The sequence below is a fragment of the Rhipicephalus microplus genome, chromosome 5 (genome assembly GCF_043290135.1).
Source record: "Rhipicephalus microplus isolate Deutch F79 chromosome 5, USDA_Rmic, whole genome shotgun sequence".
Classification (NCBI taxonomy): domain Eukaryota; kingdom Metazoa; phylum Arthropoda; class Arachnida; order Ixodida; family Ixodidae; genus Rhipicephalus; species Rhipicephalus microplus.
In genome coordinates, this window is record NC_134704.1 from 203028359 (window position 1) to 203050735 (window position 22377).

Here is a 22377-nt window from a genome sequence, read left to right on the forward strand (position 1 = left end):
GGATAGGTGCTGAGGTGGAATCGAATTGTGTTTGGCAGGGCTGAGTGCCATATGTTGTGTTAATGTTCTTTTTGTCCTATGTCGCGACTGCATGTTGAGTGAGTCAAAATGTTTGTAACGGTGATGTGATGGTATTGTATAATTGTTGTATTGAGAGAACGTTGTACATTTGTATTGTTTGGAATATGTGATGGAGTGTTGCATTCATGTACCTGTGGCTATATTTCATGTGTTGTGGAATTGAATTACAATATACAGTTGTATTGAGTGATCTATTGTGAATGTGAAGTGTCCTGAGCGACGGATTGTGTGACAGTCTGTGAGAGTGTGTGGTGACTGTTCGCGCTCGTTTGTGTGGTTTTGAATATTATGAGATAATATTCTTAAAGTGGGGGCAGTGTCACAGAACGAGCGCTCAAAAAGAGCGCGCCGCCAACTCCTCGCGACGAAACGCCGGAGTGACGCCGCAAGGTCAACGATAAAAGAAAAAGAAAAAGAAAACAAGCTCCCCGGGCACGCTCCCTCTCCCCGCAGAAGCGTGGCTTCGCCGACGAACCTCCTCACCCCACAACGGCGGCCGAGCAAGCCCTTGATTTTTCTAGATGGAAAAGGGCGTGGTCATACCGAATTGAGTCATCCGCCGCGGAGGGCATTCCAACCGTCTCGCCCTCTCCCCAACCTTCGCTGCGTATCGCGCCGACAAAACGACGAGAACCTTCTGGAATCTCGCGCGGAAGGTATTTAATCGAGCAGCCGAGTTGTCTGTGTCTGTTGTTTCGAGTGTGGCTGATTGTACTGTGTAGTACGTTGTTTGTTTGGTGATATGTTGTACTCAATTATCGTGGAGAGTGCATAGTTGTGTGTTGTTTTGATCTGCAATTATTGAGAATATGATTTCGATTGTTTATCAACTCTCGGCTCTGATTTGTTCTTTCGGCCACAGCCGGCGTCCGCTGGCGCGCCGAAAAGGACCACTTCTAAATTGTCCACGCTTTCGTGGTGCGGTTCGGGGGGCCGATACTTCGGCCCTTGGAATTAGCCCCGCGATCGCCTCCCTAACTAACGGGACCTGTGTGACAGCTTTGTTGTTTTCTTTTTCAGTTATTGTGAATTGTTTTTATAAAAAAATATTTAGGGGACTTTTCATGTGTTTGCGTCATCGTAGACGCTTGGTAGAAAAAGATATAAGAAAAGTTATGAGATAAAATAAAATTGTACACTTTGTGATAAAGTTGTTTCAGATAGTAATGTTTGCCCCACATGAAGTGTTTTTTTTTTGCTTTCTTGGCTCTGTCGTGGTGGCTCTGCAAAGGAATGCTTGTTTTGTGCGCCACGCTATGGCGCATTGACGCACGCCTATATATTGGCTTCGTGAAGCAACAATAAATAGTTTGTTGTCTGCGCTCTTTTCAGTCCTCCTTCTTGTTGTTCCTCCGGCACGAAGCCGAGTTTTCAATTGTGCTGTAAGCTGGTGCCACTGTAGCGCTGAAACCCCACTCCGGCTTACCGTCATGCACCGCATGTGTTTATCATTTGCCTGGCATGCCCTCAAAACAAACACGCAGCCAGTATGGTGATACTGGCTTAAAGCACAGACTCACTTGGACGGTCAAGGCGGATCGCTGTTCGACTTAGTCGACAGCCACGCTTTCCGCTGTTCACGTTTCTTCGCATCACGATAGTACACTGTTAAATTGTACAAAACGTTCACAGTGTTTGCATGCACGCGTGAGCCATAGTATCTCCTATTATTGGTATGCGGCAGGCGAAAGAGTACCGGAATGATTTGGCACCCCACGCAACAGGCATATTGTGCAAAAATCCTTGTAAAGCGAAACAGCTAAGGTTACGCAGGAAGTGTGCTTACTCGTACACGTTTACTGAACTCGTAGTTTTTCCCGTTTATTGTTGCTATTCACTGGCGGGGAACTAGGCGTTCTTCATTGCGGATGGACATTTGTTCAATCTGGAAACAACGCACCGCCACGATTTTCACGTCATGTTGTGATCTTTACTGACAGTTCTGAATCAATCTTCCTCTTGCGCTGATTGTTTTTGCATCTGAAGACAGCGCAGTGCCATACGACTTTTTGTGAGCAATATCGGCGTGAAAAAGTGTTTTCTCGCATTTCAAAGCCCCAGCCAAACCACTTCTCATGTTAACTTGGCGCCACAAAACAGATACACGCATGTGCAGTTCAAAACAAAATTGCATCTGCGTGCGCGAGTATGTCGTCGGGACCACCTGCGGGTGCGAGATAGCCGTGCTCTGGTTTATAAAAATTTTTCTACTCTGACGGGGTTTACATAGCGGATGCCAGTCACTTTCAGCAGTGTCCGTGCCAATATCACAATGGTGTGGAATGAAGTAGGTGACAGCTAACGCACCGGTGCAACAGGCGGCTGCGACTTGTTTTATTATTCACTGGATGAATGATGCTTGTCTTATTGGAAAAGAAATAAATTTGAAGGCCCGCGTTCCTCTCGATGGGTTCGAGACACAATCTGGTCTTGCCACCATTAGCGCACAGAAGGGACGGGAACACGAAAGTGTGACACATTCCTGTCCTTTCTGAGCACTAACGGTGATAAGATGAAATATCAGCATGACCAAGATCCTGTTTTACCGGGCACACACACACTCACGCCAAGCGTGGTCTTCGCTTAACTGACTGGAGGCTATTTGGATACACTTCTGCTTGACTTACCTCATTTGAACGAAGCTTGGGAACGGAGCCAAAATATCTCCCATTTCAAAGCTTTCATTAGGTTGGTGAAGTTTTTATCTTGTTTAGTTGCCTAGCCAATTCGAAAGATCCCGAGAGAGAAGTATGAAGCGAAAAATCGGAGAAGCTTCCTCCAAGTAATGCAGGAACGCGCATTCTAGTTAATCGGTTAAGCGCGCAAAGCCACAGGACGTCGACCTCTGCTAAGGAAACTTCCCGGGAGAGTTGGCAGCGTGGAGTGCGCATAGGTCTGAGTGACGAATACGAACGGCTGAGTGAAGTGGTGCGGTGCCTGATGTCATCTGGTCCGTAGCAGCGAAGTGCGGCCTTTCCGTTCGCTCCATCGGAGCGGAGACGCCGCCCGACGACTTGCGGTTCCGATGGCCCGCCCGTCGGTCGTGGTCAGTGGTGGGCGTCCGAAAGCGAGCACTGTTTTTGAGGTGGAATTGGCGCAATCTGCCGACGCCCAGAAGGGGGGACACGCTTGATGAGGGTTCCACTCGTCAAGGAGAAGGGCCATTTGAAGGCGTGTTCACCGGCCGCGAAAAAAACAACAACAGACTAGCAGGCGTCGACGCGCCAGGTGTGCCTAAATAGACTGCGCTCCTCGCCGCTCGAGTCAGTCGCTTGTGCAAAGTGCATGCCGTTCGCTAGCACGATTTAGCCATTGCAAGCTGCGGCTTTCAGAAACGTGGATTTCGGAAGTACACGAAAAGGTTCTCCTCGGGATTCCAGGTAAGAAAGAGCGTTTCGTCCTTAGCACGTTAAAAAGATTGAGCAGTAGTTCAGCGAATTATCTCACGGTTGTCAAATAATTGCTCCGCTAACTTGCACAGTTATAGAGAACCAATGGTGGACGTGTCATTACTTATGGTATTTCCGAGAACTTGTACAGAAAGTTCTGCACGTGTGCGCGTTTTTAATATAGTTTTAAAAATGGGACCCATATAAGTGGAAGCATCATTCGCCAGGCGAACCGAATAATATAGGCTAATTTGGAGGGCTCGTTTTTTAGTTTGACACAACGAGCAGATAATAAATCCAAGGAAGGTATTATACGGAATGACACTGCTTAATTGCCACATAGACATAGTCAGGTGGACGAGAAGACACGTTACCACCGAATTGCGCATGCGCGCCGACAAAGCTACGGCGGTTTTCGTCCCCGCGTGGGCACAATGCGTGGGAGTCGCGGCATGACCGCTAGTGTAGATCAGATGCTGTCACGTGATATGCGAACCTTCTAACGAGAGGAGATTTGACCAACACATCCTCACACTCCGCATAAAGTCTGCCAAAACGAGACGCTCGCTATTAACAAATAAAGAACGAGAATATGGAGGGTTAGAAGTGTTGCGTGACCCATATAAATTTAAGACAAACTGATCGTTGCATGAAACAGCAGAAACATGATTAGGTGGCAAAATATCTTTTAAAGAATGCTTTATCGGGATGAGCGCTTTTTCTAACCAGTCAGCAGTGTTGCTAGAAGCATTTGAGCAAACAAACAAATAGGCATGCAAAAAGAACACCAAAAGAAGTGAAAACATGAGGAATTTTTTTCATTTTCAAAATATTTGTAATATGTATAGAACAAGTTATTAAACTATGTTCGGGAGTCCGGAAAATTCCTAAGTTTTTTTGTACAGCGAAACTAGGAGCAACTACAACCGAAGCATATTGCTACATTGTAACATTGTTTCCAAGAAAGTTCCATTTTTGTTTATGGCAGATTTGCCGGTGTATGATTGAAGGTGCTTGTTGACTGCCCCAACCTATTCTCGGCTTGAACAACCCACCATAGGCGTGCACACGGTCCACCAAGGGGTGGATGCTCACCTATTGAAGGGGGTAGGGTGGCAGGGGCACAAAATCGGACCCTTAAATTGTCTTAGTTGGGCCGCTGCAATGAACCGTCACCCCAATTGATGGGAAACCCTGCGCAGCACGCCTATGCACTCAGCCGATCAGTCATCCACAAACACGCCATTAGTGAAGTGCAAACGCACATTGGGGAACCTGATAATCAACAATATTTATTGATTTATTTATTTATTTATTATACCCTCAAGGCCATGGGCATTGAAGAGGGGAGTGGGAGTAACAAGATGTACAAAACAGAAAAAACAGAGCATGTGTTTGAATAGAAAAAACATAGATTATCCTGATTATACAATATTAGCTAATGATTGATGAAACAGGTGATTAACGCGTATGGAAACAACATCGGCGGGAAGGTGGTTCCACTCTCGGGATGTTTTTGGAATGAAAGACTCAGCAAAATATTTAGTGTTAGATGAAACAACTCCAACTTTATGATTATGGTCAATTCGACATGATATGTACTGAGGTTGTGAAAGCAGTTCAGCATGGAGAGAAGCATGGTAATAAACCTTATGAAATAAAGTTAGGCGAAAAATGCGACGTCGTGATGCTAAAGATGGGAGGTCAATACTACTTTTCATTGCCGTTACACTTGCCGTTCTACTGTAATTTGACAGAATGAAACGGGCTGAATTATTCTGAACAAGTTCAAGTGCGGTGAGTAAGTTGTCGTGGCAAGGATCCCATACTGGTGTTGCGTACTCTAGTTTTGATCTGATTAGTGTTTTGTATAGAAGAAGTTTTAAAGAAGACGGGGCTGAAAAAAAGTTTCGACGTAAATACCCTAGCATGTGGTTTGCCTTGTTAATAATGTATTCGATGTGTTTCGTCCAAGTTAAATTGTTGGTAATACGAACACCTAAGTACTTGTAAGAGGAAACGATTTCAAGTGGTGTATTGTTCAGGTAATATATAGGCATACAACTAGTAGTTCTCGATACACGCATTACTTTGCATTTAGTGACATTAGGTTCCATTAACCATTTTTTGCACCAGTTGCTTACACTAGTTAGATCTGATTGGAGAGAGTAGGAGTCGTTGTCAGCAGTTATTTCCCGAAAAATTACGCAGTCGTCGGCAAACAAATGAACATTAGAGGATATAAGAGAAGGCAGATCGTTAATGTAAATAAGAAATAAAAGAGGTCCAAAAACAGATCCCTGGGCGACACCAGAGGAAACCTGGCTGAGTGAAGAGTTATGATTATTAGCTGAAACGAATTGCGAGCGATTTTTAAGGAAACATACAATCCACTTCATTATGGAGTCATCAAGTTGGAGTTTGCTTGGTTTGTGTATGTTATGGTGTAATGTGGGCTCAGGATCCGGAATAAATCAACCGGCAGTCAGGTGGTTCTGTACACACAACACAGACTTTAACACAACCGATAACTCTTACAATTCACACACAACACACTATAGCGTTTCTTATTTACATGCCAAACGCCCTACGCACCTCGGCACACGAACTGTCCTACTCGCCGTTATGACTGTTGCCGCTGCGGCGAGGTCAGTCGTCACCGGTGTTCCTTGTGCAGTCACGCTGCCTTGACCGTGGTGAGGTGGTGGTGGTGGTGATAGTGGTGTTGCAGGCCGGTAGATCACCAGGCCACTGCAGTGCAGGTTAATGGCCCGTCGCCAACATGAGCCGCGGCCACATCGTGCCACCACTCGGGCCCCAGGACCTCAGACCACGAACAGACTATGCTGCTGGTCCCCGTGTCCGCGCCGTCCACAGAGCGGGAAGCCAGCTCACCAGGTCCGCAAGGCTGCCGGACACCTGGTTGAGTGACGCAGCCCGAAGCAGGAAGCCAGCTCACCAGGTCCGCAAGGCTGCCGGACGCCTGGTTAAGCGATGTCGCGACCCGAACCGCCGACCAGCAGCTGCCGTTCGAACCGCGTCACGCTCCAACTGCCCGAGCCGCACGCCCCGCTCCCGCTTCCTTTTTCTCGTCTTCGCCTCCAAGGCGTACCGCAGAGCAGAACTGCCGTTCTCTCTTCGCCCCGTCACGGGCCACACAATACACATTATCACACCACCCCCCACTTAAGATAGTTGTGAGCAACTATTCCACTCCACGCCAGACTGTGAGTAGGCAAAAGTGCAGGCGCGTTTGTAAAGAGGGAACAAGTTCACACGCATCCGAATGGTTGTGATCCACACAGCACGTAATGAAAAAAAAACACACATGAAAAATACACAAGTGGAAAAAGATTAGAGCAATTCATATGCGACTTAAGTGGTCCGCTCCAACATTGTCTGAGCCTTTTATGTATTCTACGGTAAAGCTGTACTCTTGCATTAGTAAGCTCCATCGTAACACTCGATTATTGGCGTGTTTGGCTGACTGCAAGTACCGGAGTGGCTGGTCGTCGCACTGAATAATGAAGGGTCTGCCACATAAGTAAATGTGGAACTTCTGAACAGCCGACACGAGCGCTAAGCATTCACGCTCTATTGTGGAATAGCGGGCCTCTCTAGGCAGCAGATTGCGACTAGCATAAGCAACCGGATGTAAAATATCGTCCCCACTGTTTTGCAGAAGCACTGCGCCGATGCTTGTGCTTGAGGCATCAGTACGGAGCACGAAAGGCTTCGAAAGATCCGGTGTTTGCAGTATGGGACTTGCGGCGAGCTTGTCTTTCAGCACGGTGAATGCTTTTTCTTGCGTCGGTCCCCACGATACGATGTGATGTTGGCCTTTCTTGGTAAGGTCAGTCAAGGGCTTGGAAATCTCTGTGTAGTTCGGAATGAACTGCCTGTAATAGCCCGTAAGACCGATAAAGGATTGTACAGCTTTCTTCGTCGTGGGGTGCTTGGCGGCTAGGATCTTGTCCAGCGTTTTCTGCATTGGTTCTACCTTCGCCTCGCCAATGCGATGTCCGAGGAATGTAATGGTACGCTCTCCGATCTCACACTTGCTCGGTTTGATTGTGAGGTTTGCATTGCGGATTCTTTCGAAGACAAGTCGTAAGGCTTCCATATGTTTATGCCATGTGCTAGTAGCGATGACCACATTGTCAAAATAATGATGCACATTCGGCAAATTGCCTAGAACTCTCCTCATAAGGCGTGCAAATATCGCTGGGGCAGTCTTAATCCCAAAAAGCATGTATTTGAAGTGGTAGAGCCCCGACATGCTTGAAAATGCCGTCTTTTCACGACTGTCTGGAGCCATGGGCACTTGCCAATAGCCCTTCGTGAAATCGAATTTCGAAAAAAATATCTGTTTTCCAACAGAGCTAGAACAACATCAATTCTCGGAATTGGCTCACTGTCGAAAACCAAGGTCTTGTTCAGCTCCCTAAAGTCAATGCACAACCGTATGGTGTTGTCAGGCTTCTTGACGACAAGGATCGGCGCATGATATGGCGACTCTGATTTCTCGATTATGCCCATTCGAAGCATCTCCTGTACCTCTTTTTAGACGTTCTCACGCAGCGCTGGAGGAATCGGGTACTGAGGCACGTGAACCGGCTTTTCGATGACGAGGTCAAGAGAGCATTCGACAAGTTGTGTCTTGCCGGGAAGGTCCGAAAATATGTCTGCAAACTCTTCACACAATTGTCGAACTTGTTGAAGTTGGTCTGTGTGCAGTTTGGGCGATATCTTGACGTCTGATGCCGTTTGTGTTTGGCATAGACTGAGAGAGGGGATGGTATCCTCAAAGTCATTGCTCTCACTGTTCGCCTCTTCCCCAGGTGTTGCACTTGTAGTATTCACTGCAGCCACCTGATGATGAGACGTTATTTCTCTTTCCTCATACTTCTTCAGCATATTCACGTGGAAGACCTTGATGCTCTGCCGTAAGTCAATTGCATAATCAACATCATTCTTGGCTTCAGCAACTTTAAACGGGCCCTTCCACTGCATGAGAAGCTTATTGGTGTCTGTAGGAAGGAGAATTAAAACCTTGTCACCGGGCCGTAGCCTTCTGTGGTGGGTCTTGCGGTCGTAATAAAGCTTTTGCTTTTCACGTGCTTTACCAAGCTCTTCATGAGCGAGGTTACAGGTGTGTTCGAGTCGGTTTCGAAGGTCCACAAGGTAAGTGTACGTTGTTCTCACTTCATCCTCAATGTTCTCGTTCATCCACAGCTCTCTTAAAGCACTCAAAGGTCCACGCACATGTCTGCCGTAGATTAACTCAAATGGTGAAAAGCCCAAGCTGGCTTGCGGTACTTCGCGATAAGCGAAGAAAAGAGGAGCAATGTAGCGATCCCATGACCGCGGCTTCTCCTGACACACCCTTTTGAGCATGGCCTTCAGCGTACCGTTGAATTTTTCGACCAATCCATTGGCCATGGCATGATATGGGGTGGTACGAAAAAACGTTACAGTTAGTAGTCGGTCCACTTCTTTCATGAGTTACGACGTGAAACTTCTACCTTGATCGATAACCACTTCTCGAGGCAGGCCCACTCTGGAAAATATTTCAAGGAGGGCTTCTGCAATACTGACAGCGTCGATGCTGGGTAGGGCTACTGCGTCAGGATAGCGAGTAGCGAAGTCAATGAGGGTAAGCACATAGCGGTTTCCCTTATCTGGTCGAGGAGATAACGGTCCGATCAGGTTAATGGCGACTCTTTGGAATGTTGTCCGTATGAGAGGCATGTTGCCCAACGGAGCGACTCCGACTTTCCCTTTCGGCGTTGTCCTCTGGCAGACGTCGCACGACTTGACAAACCGTCTGATTTCTTCATGCATACCTGGCCAGTAAAAATCCCCAAGGATACGGTCTGTGGTACGTCGCACGCCTTGGTGACCAGCCATAATGCCCTCGTGTGCAACCTTCAAAATGTATTGTCAAAGAGTCCTACATGCTTAAAGGTCCTCCCCGTAGAAAGGCGGTAATGTCGATACAGTAGACCAGCCTCTTCAGAAAAGTGGTGCGTCGTATATTTATTGGAGTGAAACTCCTTCCCAATCTTGCTGAAGCAACTCTTCCGACTTGGGTCGTCTTTTTGGCTCTCAGTTAGCTGCACTCGGGTCACTTCTAGCGAAACAACTAGCGGAACCTTCATCATACTCTCCGTCTTTCCCTGTGTCCGGACGACGGCAGAAAGCAAGGTTCACTTTTCCCAGCATGCCGGGATTTCGTTTGAACCAGTCGATTCAGGGAACAGGGCGTCGGAGTATTCCCAGGTAGTATCTGGCTCCTGTGGTCCTTTTACTCCTGGAATATTGCCGAGCACGAGGTCGTACAAAGGGTTAGTCATGCATAACGCGTTTACATCACCAACGAAGTAGGGCGTGTGTATCTGTATGTTTGCTTCCGGTAGTTCCTTGGCCTTTCCATCCAAAAGCATAACTCTTGCCGTCTTCCCGGTCAGGCATCGATCCGGCACGAACTCGCGTCGGACGATGGTCGTGTTGCTCCCCGTGTCTCGTAAGACACGTGCGCGTTGTCCAAGCACCCGTCCTTCGACCACTGGCATGTTGTCGACTAAGAACATAGGTTGATTCTCGCACTTCTTGGGGCATTCAGCAGCGCATGTCTCATCCTTGGACTTGGCCATAGGGAAGTAATCCTGTTTTTTCTGCTCTATCATGGCACAAGACACCGACTTGTCTTTGCTCTGATCCTTGCAATCGGTGGCTTTGTGGCCAAGCCGCCCACATGTTTTGCATTTCACAGACTCCTTCGGAACCGCACGACCATCCGGAGCGCTATGTCCTTTGCGGTGACACAGAAAGCAACTCGGCTGTTTGTACTGTGACATAGCACCGGGTTTATTTGCCTCCTTTGTATCATCTGCAATTTTACCAATGTTATTGTCTCCCTGTGCTTCGAGAAAGCGGTTGGTGCACTCTGAAAGGGATGTAAGTGTTTTGCATTCCCTCTCTTTCAGAAAGATGGCCAGCTTCGGATTACAGCAACGCAAGAATTGCTTGGCTATAACATGGTCACGAAGACCCTCAACTGTTTTGGGCACATCAGCCATCTCAATCCAGTGATAAAAATAGTTCGAGATCCTTGTTGCTAGTTGTTTCCCTGTTTCGCCATCTTCAGGCCGGGCTTTCCGAAATTTGTCTTTATATCCTTGTGCCGTTAATCTGAAGCGCTGAAGTAGGGCTTTTTTCACTTTATCATAGTCGAGGGCCTCGTCAGCAGTCATTCGACCAATGACAGTGAGTGCCTCACCAGTAAAGCACATGCTTACGGCTATTCCCCATTTCTCTCTTGGCCATTCTTGCCCAGTAGCCACGCGTTCAAACCTCTGCAAATACGCGTGCAGGTCATCGCGTCGCTCGTCAAATAGCGGTAGTAACTTCTGCGGATTCAGGCATGACGGGTTTGCCGATGGGGCGAGTGCTGCCGCCGCAGATGGCCGACTTTGAGCACTTTCCTGAAGCTGGAGCTTAAGTTGGAGGATTCGCAGCTGCCTCTCGTCCGCTAACCGTTGTCTCTCGGCTGCTTCTTTGGCCTCTTCTCTCTCAGCTGCGCGCTCATCTCTCTGCCTAACTTGCTCTCGCTCAATCCATTCGCGAAGTTCCGCGCCAGACAAGCCTAACTGAGCTGCTACAGCCGCTAACTTATCGAGGTCCATGTCTCTCGTCTTGTGCTGCGTGCACACCTGACTGGCGATTTTCGCGTTCGAGATGTTACTGGCGGGATCTTGGCAGGCTCGCCAAGTTTGTTATGGTGTAATGTGGGCCCAGGATCCGGAATAAATCAACCGGCAGTCAGGTGACTCTGTACACACAACACAGACTTTAACACAACCGATAACTCTTACAATTCACACACAACACACTATAGCGTTCCTTATTTACATGCCAAACGCCCTACGCACCTCGGCACACGAACTGTCCTACTCGCCGTTATGACTGTTGCCGCTGCGGCGAGGTCGGTCGTCACCGGTGTTCCTTGTGCAGTCATGCTGCCTTGACCGTGGTGAGGTGGTGGTGGTGGTGATGGTGGTGCTGCAGGCCGGTAGATCACCAGGCCGCTGCAGTGCAGGTTAATGGCCAGTCGCCAACATGAGCCGCGGCCACCTCGTGCCACCACTCGGGCCCCAGGACCTCAGGCCACGAACAGACTATGCTGCCGGTCCCCGTGTCCGCGCCGTCCACAGAGCGGGAAGCCAGCTCACCAGGTCCGCAAGGCTGCCGGACACCTGGTTGAGTGACGCAGCCCGAAGCAGGAAGCCAGCTCACCAGGTCCGCAAGGCTGCCGGACGCCTGGTTAAGCAATGTCGCGACCCGAACCGCCCACCAGCAGCTGCCGTTCGAACCGCTTCCTTTTTCTCGTCCTCGCCTCCAAGGCGTACCGCAGAGCAGAACTGCCGTTCCCTCTTCGCCCCGTCACGGGCCACACAATCTACATCCTCACAGTGTAGTAGCAGCTTGTGGCATACCTTGTCAAAGGCTTTGGAAAAGTCTAAACACAGTCAGCTTTTGATGATTGGTCTAAAATGCGATGTAGCTTGTGAGTAAAAGATATTAACTGTGTTTCGCATGAGAGCAATTTGCGAAAACCGTGCTGTGCAGATATAAAAAACGAATTTGATTCAAGGAAATTGACTAGATGTGAGATTAATATATGTTCCAGTAATATACAGCAGGTACTAGTTAAAGATATAGGGCCGTAGTTGGCGGGGGATGTTTTTTTGGCCAGATTTGAAGAGTGGAACCATCTTACCTATTTTCTATTGTATGGGTATCGTAGATGTGTCAAGTGATTGCTGAAATATTTTTGTTAAAGTAATAGAAATAAATGAACTTGTATTCTTCAAAAACTTCGAGTCTATTAAATCGTAACCTGGAGAAGAATAGTATTTAAGTCCAGCAATCAACTTAGCCACACATGGCGCTTCGCTACAGATGGAGGACATTACAGGAAAATTATATGTCTGCACGCTAGGAGCATTAATTGTGGAAGGAACAGAAAAGCTTTTCGTGAATGTATCATTGAGCACAGCCGCACAATCACTCAAGGAAATGGAATTGCCCGATGCGTCTTCTAAGTAAATACTGTTATCATGTGGCAGATTTATGACTTTCCAAAACTTTCTAACGTTATTATTAAGCATGGATGGCAAGGTTTGGGATAAAATGAAGATTTAGCAGCTTTTAGTGCAGATATGTAAGCGTTCGATGCTAATCTGTAAGCTTCCCATCGGGAATCAGTTGGCGATTTCCTGGCAGAACGATAAAGGCGCTTCTTACAGTTAGACAGCCTTTTCAAGTGGGCGTTGTACCACGGGGCGCGATGATTACACGTGATAGTGCGTTTCGGTATGAATTTTTCTGTTAGATAGTAAACTTTACGCGCAAATATGTCCCAGTTAGTTTGAACAGAATGATCATCGAAGTTTGCCAAAAAAGTATCAAGAAAGATGGATAACTCGTGATTATTAGCCTGAAAGTTCGCCTTTTTGTAGTCACGAATTACTTTTTTGTTGTTTGAAACTTTTGGGAATGATGCATTAAAAGAAAAACTGAGAAGAGAATGATCGCTGATTCCGGGCAAGTACGTTATGTCGGAAGTAAAATCGGGCCGCGTAGTTAGGAATAAGTCAAGAGTGTTAGCTGCGTGAGATGATATTCTAGTTGAATGATCTACCAATTGCGTTAAAAAAAGATAGAGCAAAAGTTAAAAAACTCAGAAGCTTGTGTCGAAAAAGGAGAAATGGAAGCTGGTTGTGTAGTCCAACTTATGTTCGGAAAGTTAAAGTCGCCGAGTAAAAATAAGGGATAACTGGGGAAACGTGTTACGATGTGGTTCATAACGTCGTGGAGTTCGTTAACAAATGTTGAGGACGGCGAAGGGGAACGATAGCATGCACCTAGATGATGGCCAACAGTGAGCAAAGCCCAGATAGTTTCATGAGTGGTGGTAATGTGTATGCAAGAAGAAGATATGTTTTTGGATATCGCTAACAGAACACCGCCACCCCGATGCGCAGTTCGATCACAACGATAAATTGCAAAATGACTCGCTTGATTAAAAATTTCTGAGGCCTGCACATGCGCACGGAGCCACGTTTCGGTTAGCACAATTATTCGTGCATCGCAGGTATCTATTGCGGAAGATAAAGAATCATATTTGTTAAAAAGGCTTCTTATGTTCGTGAACAGAACAGAGATCCTTGGGTTAGATTTAGGGCCACTACCCCTCGCGCGTTCCTAGGAAGGGACACGTGCCTGGATGTTACTTTCGAAACCTCGACCAGGCCGTTCTACTTCAATAACCTGTCCAGCGTTGGTATCAAACATGTAGCATTTTTTGTTAACGTATAGCTTGTTGTAACGTAAGTTACAATTGGGGAGATTCTGGCAGATTTTTTGCGAAATCAGTCAGCTTTTTTCGGATGATGCGCGTAGCGGGCGAGAAGTCTTCGCTAATGTCTATGTCTTTTATTTTAAATTGGGAGCGTGCAGACAATATTTTATCTTTAGTTTTGATGTCGCTAAACTTTACAATGATGGGACGGCATCGGTTTTGCGAAAATGAGCCTAGTCGGTGTGCGCGATGAATCGAGTTTGGCGAAAATGACCCTACGACGAACGTAATTTTAGCGACCACCTTTGCTTCAGTTTCTTCCCAAGATTCTTTGACATCTAAAAACCCATGAAAAATTAAATTGTCACGTCGAGACCTATCTTCAAGCTCGTCCAGGCGAGCCTGTAACAAGCTGTTTTGAGCAGTAGTTTCTGATACCTTACTACGCATGCTTGATAGCTCACTTTTGAGGTTTTCGACAATCTTGGATTTGTTTTCTAGTTCATCTAGTCTTTTTAGTATTCCGGTTACTTTCGTCTCGACGTCCTTTTGACCGTTTTTTATGGTTTTTACGTCAGCAGCTAGATCAGCGTGATTCTTCGAACTTTGAACAGAACGTGCATGAACGTTTTTAAGGAGCTGAAATAGCACACTCATTTGTTCGGCGGGGTTCTCGGGTAGCGTTTCAAGTTGCAATAGTGCTTCAGAACGCGTTGTTGGCCCAGGATTAGCTTCAACATCCCCGCAACACAATAATAGGAAGGCAGTGAAAAAGCAGTCACAAAAGGTATCAAACAAAACCCGTGGGCACGGGAACAGCAAAAGGCAGGTATTATTCGATTTTTTAGCATACAGAGAATATTTTCTACACACCTGCAATGGAAAAACACGCAGATCAGGCATCATGCTTGATGCGCTGCTCCCGTGCCCACTGAGGAACAGGTTGGTCCGCAAGCTACTTTTGTGGTTTCTGGGGAGCGATGTCATTGTCGATGCTGTTGGTAGATGATGGTCGAGCTTCGCCGATGAGGTTGCATTGAAGCATATGCCACTGCTTGTGGTTTTGACGCCAGAATAATGCACCTGCCAGAGCAGATGCGAACACGCCGAGTCAGAAAAGACAGCCGGTAGCCAGACCACCAACAGTGCAAGCGCAGCCTGCATTGGAAAAACACGCAGATCAGGCATCATGCTTGATGTTCTGCTCCCGTGCCCACTGAGGAACAGGTTGGTCTGCAAGCTGCTTTTGTGGTTTCTGGGGAGCGATGTCATTGTCGATGCTGTTGGTAGATGATGGTCGAGCTTCGCCGATGAGGTTGCATTGAAGAATATGCCACTGCTTGTGGTTTTGACGCCAGAAGAATGCACCTGCCAGAGCAGATGCGAACACGCCGAGTCAGAAGAGACAGCCGGTAGCCAGACCACCAACAGCGCAAGCGCAGCCTGCATTGGAAAAACACGCAGATCAGGCATCATGCTTGATGCGCTGCTCCCGTGCCCACTGAAGAACAGGTTGGTCCGCAAGCTGCTTTTGTGGTTTCCGGGGAGCGATGTCATTGTCGATGCTGTTAGTAGATGATGGTCGAGCTTCGTTGATGAGGTTGCATTGAAGAATATGCCACTGCTTGTGGTTTTGACGCCAGAAGAATGCACCTGCCAGAGCAGATGCGAACACGCCGAGTCAGAAGAGACAGCCGGTAGCCAGACCACCAACAGCGCAAGCGCAGCCTGCATTGGAAAAACACGCAGATCAGGCATCATGCTTGATGCGCTGCTCCCGTGCCCACTGCTCCCGTGCAACAATAGAACTATATTCGCTAGAAGAATGCAAGTAAGCACCCCCCCCCCCCAAAAAAAAAGAAAATAAGATGCGACAGGCAACTCACAGATTCCACAAACGTCTTGCTGAAAAAAAGAAGCCCAAATTCACTTATATTCGGGAGTAGCCACGCTGCCTGTAAACGTAGTTTATTGCCCTACAAAAATTATCGCGAACATCCCGCTCAGAGTGAATGAATACTTATTCGACGAAGCCATGTCAAACTGAGTCGAACTGCTCAAAGTCACAGTGGTGTTGGCATACGTGCCCTACACAGTTGCGCTGGCTGGTTAGATACCTTACCTTCTGACTTTAAGTATATTACTGGCGTGCAAAATACCAATAGAGCTTGCGACTGAGTAACTCGTGAAGACTGCTGTGAGTGCAGAAGACCCTTTGAACAATCGAAAGCTCATCTGAAGTCATCGCGGCAAGTTCGCATACCGGGCAGTAGATATACTATACAGCCGTTCAGGAGCGACTGGATTCGAGATGCCATGGCTACACATTATGAATATTGGTTGCTAATCAGGGAAAGAAAAACGACACCCTATGACATATTTTCAATGATGAGCATTGCTCTTCGTGGAGTTTACGTTGTGAACCACCCACTCTTGCACCTGTTACCCACATCGCCAGGTTATAGTTTACTGGAGAAGCGCCATAATGGATAAAGTATGCAAAGAGAGAAAGAGTACGCGCCGTAGCAGAGGTCACGAAGAGCAAGTGCGCGTAATGGAATTTGACTTTTTTGTTATACGTTTAAATGCGCCAAGCAGCGGCTGTGGCTAAATACGAACAACTCCGTCTACGTACTTGCGGCGATGTGAAAATGCAGTGTCTCCTTACATGCATTACTCACTGGCATTACTACGCTGACAAAAAAAATCACAGCATATTTACAGAGTGAATGATGATAAGTGGGGCGAAGAGTCCGTCCGTTTGTTCTTGCTTCCGTCCGTCTGCGCGACCATCCGTGCGTCAATCTATGCATCCGTCCGTCTGTCCATGCGTCCGTCCATGAGTCCGTGTACCCGTCTGTTCATCATTTCATGTGTCCATTCATCCGTACGTCCGCCCCACAGGGGCGTCCTCGCAAGTAGGCGTTTGGTGCGTAGCCACACCACGTACCCGAGCTAACGGGGGAGTTTTGACTCCCTCCCAGGCCTAGTCGTGCGTGGCTTTGCCGTGTCCGGGGAAAAGGGGATCGTGGGGGTTGAGCCGACGCTGGGTTATTGGTCCTTTAAGGCCCCCCGGCAGAGGCAACACACCGCTTTGGCTCCTGGCTTCACGTAGATGGCACCCCTGGGCTCACGCACCCAGGGGAAATTGGCAGTCGCCTTTTCCTATATCTCTCTCCTTAAATCTTCGTCTTTATCTCTCACTTTCTATCTGTCCTGTCTTCTACTCTCTTCCGTTCACTTCCAAATTTCTTGGCGTCAAGGGTTGACCTTGTGAGGATGGCCAGTCTTGGCTATTCCATATTAGGTTATAGCAACGCTGTACAGCTGGCGTCGACAAGACTTGCCCAGCTTCTCCTGCCCCGTCCTCTGGTTGGGCTCGGTAGTGGGCGGCTTGCACCACTGCCGAATTTTATAGTTAATTTATGAAAAATGCTCCCCCCTTCCTGATCGCCACCTGAAAAGGTGGCGCACTGAAGACACCTTCATGCTCAATACACCAAAACCAACATTCTCAACGTACCATGTTATTCCTTAACAGAACGAAAAGAAGGCAGTACGTACAATTTCACCTTTTCTAGTGTCGAAAACTCTCACCGAAGCAATAGGCCCAGGTTATAATGTGACAAAGATGGGAAGTGGCGTTCTCCTTATGGAGGTTCGCGACAAAACTCAATACGATAAACTATCCAGAATTGTAACATTTGGGGACGCTCCTGTTTCAGTGGGCCCACACAGGTCTATGAACACAGTCCGTGGGGTAATTTCCGATGATGATCTTACCAATCTGAGTGATAGCGAACTGTTAGAAAGATGGCAAGACCAAAACGTTGCGAAGGTACAGAGAATAATAATCAAGCGTGACAACAAACAGACCCTTACAAAACACGTAATAATTACCTTCGGAACTAGTTACCTGCCAGCATCAATTGAAACCGGCTATTGTAAGCTCCGCGTAAGACCATACATTCCCAATCCTCGTCGATGTTTCAAGTGTCAACGTTTCGGGCATGGATCGCAGAGTTGCAGAGGGCGCGCCACTTGCGCAAAGTGTGCATCCATGCAACAAATATCCGACAACTGCACCTCTGAAACAATTCATTGTTCGAACTGTAAAGGAGATCACGCTGCTTACTAGCGCTCATGCCCCAGATGAAAAAAAGAGAAACAAATAGTAGAACTTAAGGTCAAGTTTAATCAGTCATTCTAAGAAGCAACTCAACGGTTCGCACTAAACAACCAGCCTTTTCCTTCTTTCGCCGATGTGACGCGCCGGGACGCCACGCCATGCGTTTCGGCAGCCGCGAAGGTCACACAGAGTGTGGCCGCGGCAGTGCCACCGGCGCACCCGGCTGAAGCAGCCTGTACTGCTCCGCCATCTGACAAACAGGGTCCCCCGTGTTTGCTGGACCTCGGACCACTGCAAGCGCAGTTAGGCCCGAAATGTCTGTAAACGTGCCTGCCGGGCAGGCACCATCCACCGCCTCACAAGAGGTGATGGATACAGGTTCCACTCCTCCTGCACCTCAGACGCCGAAGGATAGGTGCAACTCTTTGGAGCGCACCAAAAAAGAAATACCTCCAATTACAGGACCCCCAAAAGGCCCTGTAACCTAACGCAACACTTCTGTACACACAGCACCACACAACATTAGAATGACACAAATACTACAGTGGAACGTCAGAGGACTGCTGAGAAACCTCGATGATATCCAGGAACTTTTACACAAACACACACCTAAGGTGCTGTGTGTACAAGAGACACACCTGAAACCTAAACACACCAACTTTTTACGTCATCACGTTACTTTTTGAAAGGACAAGATTGATGCCGTTGTGCCATCCGGTGGTGTTGCCACTATAGTAAATCAAGGGATTGATGCAGACACCTACCGCTACAAAAATCCCTTGAGGCGGTGGCTGTTCGAGCAGTGTTTTTGAACAAGCTCGTCTCCATCAGCTCTCTCTAAATACCTCCACAACACCGTCTTAAAAAGCATGAATTTGAGTCCCTCATAGACGAACTTCCAGAACCTTATATTCTCCTTTGAGATTTCAATGCACATAGCAATCTATGGGTGACTCTCGCTGCGATGCTCGAGGTTGCCTGCTTGAACAGTTCCTTTTTTCTTCCAGTGCATGCCTGCTCAATCAAAAAGAGCCAACATATAACAACGTGACTAACAATACGCACTCGACAATAGACCTCAGCATAACATCCCCATCCCTCCTGAATCTACTTAAATGGAAATTCATTATTAATCCATATGGTAGTGACTATTTTCCTACCGTTATCAGCACATCAATAACAAATACATGTCCGCACAAGCTCCCATATGACTCACCGACAAAGCCGATTGAGGAAAGTTTCAAAGAAATTGGCAGCATATCCACGGATTGAATGATGGAGAGTGGGGCGAAGCATCCATCCGTTCATTCGTTCTTGTTCCCGTCCGTCCGTCCATGCGTCCGTTTGTGTGACCGTCCATGCGTCCATTCGCCCGTACATGCGTTTGTCGGTTCGTGCGTCCACACGTCCATCTGTGCGTCCATCCCTGCGTTCGTCGATGCATCCGCCCCTGCGTCCTTCCATGCGTCCATACGTTGGTGCAGCCATCCGTGAGCTCGTCCATGCATCTATCTGTGTGTCCATTCATCCATCTATTCAACACTCCAGGTACCACCATCTCGCATCTTTTCATCATATGGATGGATGGATGCTATGAGCGTCCCCTTTATAACGGGGTGGTGACAAGTATGCCACCAGGCTCGAAAAAAAAAACTTTTTTCTTTTCTTTTTTTTATGTTGGCCTAATGCCTCTACTTCGATAAATTCTATCTTAATGAAAAAAAAGGTAAATTTTCAGCTTAAGTTTTCTGCCATTTACGGCACACTGTCCATATTTTATTTTTCCAATATTTATTTTTGTCCTTTCTCTCTAATTTTCTGCCACCAATACTCTAACCGTCTCTTACTTATTTCAATCGCGGGTGTGTTCAGCTTTCCATTGTTGTCCCTAAAACCCAAGGCTTCCTGTAGGCTCGTGCCCAAACGTACACCTGGGTGGATATCTCCACATTCAATCAGAACATGCTCCGCCGTTTCCTTATCTTTCCCGCAGCATGTGCATTGTTCTTCTTCTTTACTGAATCTTGCTTTATAACTACGCGTTCTAAGGCAACCCGATCTCGCTTCAAAGAGTAAAGCGCTTCCCCTTGAATTATCGTAAAATGCCTCCCTCCTTATTTCATTTTTGCCCTTTCGGTAGTTACTCAAAGCCGGTTTTTTCTCCATAGCTGCCATCCAGTAAATCCTCTCCGCCTCCCTGACTTTTCCCTTAACGCTCTTTGTTGACATATGGCTCACAATACCAGCCGTATATTTACTAGTGAGTCTTCTAGTTCTTTTTCTCCACTGTGTGTCCACGCTCTTCCTATACAAATAACGGAACACCTTCTCTGCCCATCTACTCTCCTTCATATTTCTTAGCCTTTCTTCGAGCCTTATTTTGCTCTGCGCTTCCCTCACCTCAAAACCTGCCCACCCCATATCGCCCTTTACAGCCTCGTTTGTCGTCTTCCCGTGAGCACCCAACGCGAGGCGTCCCACAGTCCTTTGATTTACATCCATTCCCGATTGCACCTCTGCCCTCATGCACACCACTGAGTTCCCAAAAGTAAGCCCTGGAACCATATATTCCGCATATGCACCGCCATCCAGCGGACAATCCATGGACTAAGCGAGAGGTGGCACACGCCATTTCTTACGGCTCGCACTTCGTGTCTACTTCCCACCTTTAACTACCTCGAGTTCATGGGATATACTAGTTCACTGTATTCATGGCACTGCTGCCCAACGCTCGCTAAACTTTTCTAACACCAACGAGGTTACGCCCAGCGAGTATAACGTAGCAACCCCTTCTTGTTAGATAGAGCTCAATGTATGATGCCAATGGCTGCTAAGGCGGAATGAGAGACAGAAGAATTCGGCTTTTAGTTAACGCGCACGCTGCGAATTTTTTATTGTTCAACGACGCACAGAAAAAATCTCTCACCGGCACCACCTTGGAGGCCATATTGTAAGACCGGTTAAACACTACGACTACTACTACGACTACGAGAGACGAAAGGGTGCCGCTATAAGGAGCTTCGCCCCTAAAAATGACTCTATTAACTTGGACTGACATGGCGGCGTTGAGCATAGAGGATGCTGTGTGCTACTTTACAGCTTTCTTGGTTGATGCAGCAAAGAAATGTATTCACCAAACATATGGACCGTCAAGCAAACGAAGAGTCCCATGGTGGAATAATTTGTGCTGTGAGGCTCGAAAAACAAAACAAAATAGGGCATAGAAGTTACTTAGAGACTCGCCCACAGCCGAGAATCTTGTAAACTTTAAGAACATCAAGTCGCAAGCAAGGAGGACGCGCCGACAGGCGAGAAGGGAAAGTTGGCACACATTTTTATAACACATTACCTCATACAGATGAGTCGAGAGACTGAAACAGGGTTGGTAAGGTGGCAGGACGAAAATCACATTCACTTCCTCTATTGAACACACAAGGGGACAGTTTGGAAGACCAGGCAAATACTTTCGGAGCGCACTTAGAGCAGGTCTCCAGCTCATAACACTATAGTGAAGCGTTCCGAAGATACAAAACCACAACAGAAAAACAGCGATTAGAGCGCAGACCCACAACACAAGACGCATACAATGAACATTTCTGGTTGGCTGAACTACAAGCCTCACTTACTTGCTGCAATAAGTTTAGCCCCGGCCCGGACCATATTGCATATGAAATGTTAAAACTCGTGCCTACTGAAACCCAAAAAGCTCTCCTCTCCCTATATAATGCGATATGGTCTTCCGGTGAGCTGCCCTCAGCCTGGAAGGAAGCTATCGTTATCCCAATTCTAAAACAAGGCAAGGACCTGGCCTCAGTTTTCACCTACAGGCCAGTAGCATTAACCAGCTGTCGTTGCAAGGTCTTTGAAAAATTGATTAACAGGCGCCTTATACACTTCTTTAAAATTAATGGCCTACTTGACCCATACCAGTGTGGGTTTCGAGAGGCTTGGTCCACCACTGACCACCTTGTCCGTATCGAGGTACGAATTCGCGACGCTTTTGTTCTTATGCAATTTTTTTCTTTCTGTGTTTTTCGATAAGGAAAAGACATATAACACTACATGGCGCTTTGGCATATTGTGAGACCTGTCACAATTAGGTGTGCGGGGTAGAATGCTGTCAATCATCAAAAGCTACTTGTCCAACCAAACATTCCGTGTCTGAGTTGGCACTGTCTTATCTCGAATATTTGTTCAAGGAACAGGAGTGCCACAAGGAGGTGTATTGAGCTGCAAACTTTTCATAGTTAAATGGAATTTCTTGCACCTGTCTCTCCCACGTAATATTTTTTATTGCACATATGTCGATGATGTACACATTGGTTTCAAATCGTGCAACATCTCAGTGTGCCAACATCAGGTTCAACTCGGGTTGAACAACGTATCTCAATGGGCAGATGAGAATGGTTTTA